Raw genomic sequence first — 5,330 nt, forward strand, 5'->3', positions numbered from 1 at the left:
ACACATTGCAACCATATACATTGCATATTTTAAATATTCAATATAGCAATGAAAATTTTTTCTGAATTTTCCATATTTAAAACACCAATGGTAACCAATAACAAACGAAGCATCAACTTTGTTTCTGATGCACTGATTGCTCAAGCGATACGTTCCGATAACTAATCGGCTGCGTTTTGGAACAGTATACATTGTCAATATTTTGTAGTTCGACGTTATGGTACCACGAATATCTATATCTGTGCGTCCTACATTCCACCTTCCAGTGTTGATAGTCCTCTACAAAGCGCATGTTGACAACATAACGGCTCTCGTCTGCAAACATTCTGGTAACAACTTTTGTGTTCTTGGAGACTTCAACTTGCCTAGTATTGATTGGTCATATGTAGATAGTAACTATGCCCTAATTCCAAAAAAACATTAATAGCTTTTCGGAGTCCTACTTAGTTGATCGCTTTTTAAGTTTAGATTTTATTCAAATCAACAGTTTTTTAAAAAAGTTCTGTCGAATTCTGGATCTTATCTTCATAAGTGATAACATGCATTTCACACTTCATGAATGGCTTGATCCTTTACAAGTTCTTGCAATCATCACATACCGCTCATATTTGTCTAGAATTTTACAGTTTTAAAAGTCTTTGTGTTAGTAATCAAAGTAATAACTTCTGCTTTAAACGTTGTAATTTTAATATTGTAGATAACGAAATTTCTCTATTAGATTGGGATTCCCTTTTTACTGGAATTAATATTTCTTCATGCTTTGACAAATTTAAAACAAAGATGTATGAAATCTTCTGCGTAAACGTACCACGTGTTAGCAAGAAGTGCTATAGGGTTCCTTGGTATACGAGAAAATTAAAAAGGCTAAAGAATTTGAGGAATAAGTTTTTAAGAAAATTTAAATTAACAAGTGCCCAAGCGTATAGGGATAAATATTTGCACTACTCCAAGAAGTTCAAACATTTAATCAAAATTCTACAGCGTAATTATATTCGTAAATTTGAGTCTGATATTAAGTGTAATCCAAAAGCTTTCTGGCGTTACGTTAAGTCCAAAAAGTCCTGCCCTAATATTCCTGTCGAGGTATATTACAATGGGAGCTATGGTTCCTCCATCCAGGACGCAGCCGATCTTTTCGCTGACTTTTTTATACCTGAGCGCACTTGTGCACAAGGGTATATTAATTTTGTTCACATAACGGTTGTTTGTAACAGCCTAAATGAATCGAGATAGATATAGACAAATGTATACATAAATGATCAGGATGAAAAAATAAATCGATTAAGCCATGTCTGTTTGTCCGTCCGTCTGTCCGTCTGTCCGTCCGTCCGTGTACACGGTAACTCGAGCAAAAATTGGGATATCTCAACGAAATTTGGTATGTAAGTTTCCTTTAATCCAAGGTAGGTTGGTATTGAAAAGGGGTGAAATCGGATTGTAACCACGCCCACTTCCCATATAACGGTAATTTCCAGAAATACGAAAACTGCTATATTTTAATAACTACTGAAGATAATTCACTGAAAATTGATATTTACAATAATTTTCAGACGAGAAATAAGTATATTAGAAATTTTTTAAAAATGTGCGCAGCCACGCCCACTTATGGTTACATGTGTATATCTTGGTAACCCCTGCACCAATTTCTTCCAAACTTGGCACTGGGGTTGGCCTTGATACAGCATACTAAATTCCCGAAAATTTAAAAAATCGGACACTAAACACGCCCACATCCCATATAATGGTAATTTTCGGAAATACGAAAACTGCGATATTTTAGTAACTACTGAAGACTATTCACTAAAGATTGATATTTACAACAACTCTTAAACGAAAAATAATAAATATTATAAATTTTTGGAAAATGGGCGTAGCCAGGCCCACTTATGGCCACATGTGTATATCTTGGTAACCACTGCACCAATTTATTCCAAACTTGGCACAGTTTTTGGCCTTGGTACAGCATACTAAATGGCCGAAAATTTAAAAACTCCGACAATAACCACTCCCACATCCCATATAACAGTAATTTAGAGAAATACAAAATCTTCGATAAATCAGTAAATATTAAAGCTAATTTATTCAAAATTAATGCTTGCAACAATTCTTTATCAGGAAATGCGCTTATGGTAAAATTTTGGAAATTGGGCGTGGCACCGCCTACTTATGATCACATATATGTATATCGGTAACCGTTCTATCAATTTGTACAAAACTCGGTATTTTTATGGTGCTTGTCGCATAGAAGCAAAACGTTGAAAATTCTTGAAATCGGACTAAAATTACGGCCGCTTTTCATATAACGGTAAATTTTATAAATGCTTGAAACTGCAATATTTCGAAATTTAAGGACGCTAATTTACTCAAATTCGATACACCCCGGCTTGCCATCTAGCGGTAGCTTTCGGAAAGGTGAAAAAACATATATTTAATACTTGCGCCGGGTATTTAATGTTCGGCTCCACCCGAACTTAGACTTTCTTACTTGTTTTAAAATGGATAAAGTCGTACCTTTCATGTCGTAAATGTGTAGTTGTTGTTGATAATGTTTCTTGCCATCCTTTTGTTGCCTCTTCTGGTGTCCCATAGGGCAGTATTCTGGGTCCATTACAATTCATCATTTTTATTAATGATATATCTGATTGTTTTAAATTTTCTGAATTTATTTTATATGCAGACGATTTAAAAATTTTTAAAACAATTTCAAGTCGATCTGATTCATCTAAGCTACAGTCAGATCTCAATAACGTCGTGGCATGGTGTGATAAAAATCACCTTCAGCTAAATATTAGGAATTGTTCTCACATAACGTTTTCCAAGGCCAGGCAGTTATTTGCTACTTCATATTTAATTAAGGACTCGCGTCTCACCACTTTGGAAGAAGTTTCTGATCTGGGCGTAATTTTTGACTCAAAATTCCTATTTCTGAGTAATTCAAATTATATAATTTGTAAGTCATATTCTACACTTGGCTTTATTCGGTGCTTCGGTTCAGACTTTACTGATCCTTACACTCTAAAGTTACTTTTTACCTCGCTTGTACGATCTAAGTTAAAATATGCTGTCTTTATATGGAGGCCATATCACCTTTGTCACATTAATAGACTTGAGCGAATTCAAAAGAATTTTCTTCGTTTTGCTCTCAGATCACTTAACTTTGATGATCCGATTCCTTCGTATGATGCTAGATCTGCTTTAATTAACTTGAAGTCCTTACAAAGTAGAAGGAGTGTTCTTTCACTCCGCTTTATCTTTGATATTATCTGTGGAGAAATCGACTGTCCATTTCTTTTAGAGCGCATTTGTTTTTATATTCCATAAAGAAAATTGCGGAGCAATGATTTTTTCTTTCTGGAGCGAGTCCGGACGGTTTATGCTTCCTATGCTCCGATTCATAGAGCATTGAAAGAGTTTAATCAATTTTCAAACTCTTTGGCCTTAGATTTCTCGTCGTCTAAGCAATAGTTTAAACTATCATTGAATGAACTATATAGTTAAGCTTGAACTTTTATCGCTAAGTATTTTTGTAGTAGTCTGTAAGAAATCATGTATTTCTAGATAACTAGATATAAATAAATAAATAAATAAATAACCCAGCTAGCAAAATTGTCAGAAATCTGTTAGATATCCGTCAGACTCGTCGGCAAAACAGTCAGAAATCTGTATGATTTTGGCCGATATCGGTCAGAGAAGCATATGTAGAGGTTGACAGAAGTCTAACCGACACGACGTGGGAAATTCTGACTTAATTTCCGACGATTCTGACGGATATCTAACAGATGTCTGACCAAATAATCATGGAAAATAAGAATTATCAGACGTGTATGCTCGAAATCGGACATAATTCGATCAGACATATGGGATAAGGAAATAAATAAAATTCTCCAGATATTTCGCCCAGAAATCTGTACGAAATCTGTTAGACTTGACTAAATAGTCAACTTTTTATTCCGACTTGTCTGATATCAGAAATTGTCTGGCAAATGTGCTAGCTGTTTTTCTTAAACCAATCTTTGAAAAAAGTTTAAAAACAGCATCGAAAATCTCATTATTACGATTCCGTTGAAAAGATTTTTAAATATTTTTATACAGATTTTTTAAGCTTAAACTGTTTTATCATCTGAGTGAATTTTTTTCAAAACGGGTATTTTCAAATCAGTCCGGCTCACGTAAATCTTAATATTTTTCGGAAATAGTTTCGTGGACCTGTTCAAATATAATAGATTTTGCAATCCCAGTGGAAAACCGCATACTTTTTTGGTGATGCAGTTACCAAATAATAAAATTTTAGAAAAATGCAACAAACTTCCATCAAAATTTTGAACTTTTTAATCTAAATTCTTGGATATGCTGTTACAAACCTCATGCAATTTTAGTAAAATGGGTTAAAGTTTTAAACAGCGATTTTTCATATAAGAAGTGCAATTTATAAAAACAGGCGTTGATTTTTTTCTATTTTTTTTTTTTTGTAAACGGTCTTGCGCATTTAAATTCCTCTTTGTATGGAAAAAAGCCATCAGCAAAAAAGTATCAAAAATCTGCGCGATTTTTAGCTGCATAAAACTTTTTTTTATCAAAATTTCATGAACCATGTAACCGCATATGGGCATTCCCATGGTGGCGCACGTGACAGTCGTACGATTTCAATGTGATACAAAAAAGGAATACCATTTTTTTTCTTTAAGTTTTTTGGGCCATTGTATAGCACATAATTAGCTCTATATTTAACCGAAAAATGAAATCAATCGAACTGCTTGGTCCTGAAATATAAGCATTTAAAGAGAGTGTCGTTACGTGACAAAAAATGGAAGTTGATTTTTTCTTTTCTTACAAAATCGCAAAATTTTTCGAATTGTGGATGGCTATTTTCATGAAACTTATTTTAATATGATTTGGAGCAATTCTAGTTGTTTTTAGAGTTTTTTGAATTAATGCAAATTGTTTCAATTCTATTTTACAACGCCAAGTGTGAAACGTGACACGTGACATAAATTTCCATCGTTATATTTTTGTTAATATTGCTTTTAAATGAATTTTTAACGCAAATAAAACTTGTATTTTATGTAGAATATACTTTATATTTTGACTTCAGCGCCAATTCAGGGTCAATTTATTAAAAATCTATGATTTATTATGTTTCAACCACATACGCCAAATTCGAACCAAATCGGACCATAAATACGGTTTTTCGAAATATCTCGACCTTGGCACCACCTAGGAAGACCATTTTATGCAAACATGATTCTACTTACATAGCCAGTATATACTTTAAAAAGCAGACAAATCGGCCCGTAAATACGTTAGATATAAAACTTTTATTTTTTTTTGTC

This window comes from Rhagoletis pomonella, unplaced genomic scaffold (assembly GCF_013731165.1).
Source record: "Rhagoletis pomonella isolate Grant_MI unplaced genomic scaffold, Rhpom_1.0 Rhpom_scaffold_00042, whole genome shotgun sequence".
Lineage (NCBI taxonomy): Eukaryota > Metazoa > Arthropoda > Insecta > Diptera > Tephritidae > Rhagoletis > Rhagoletis pomonella.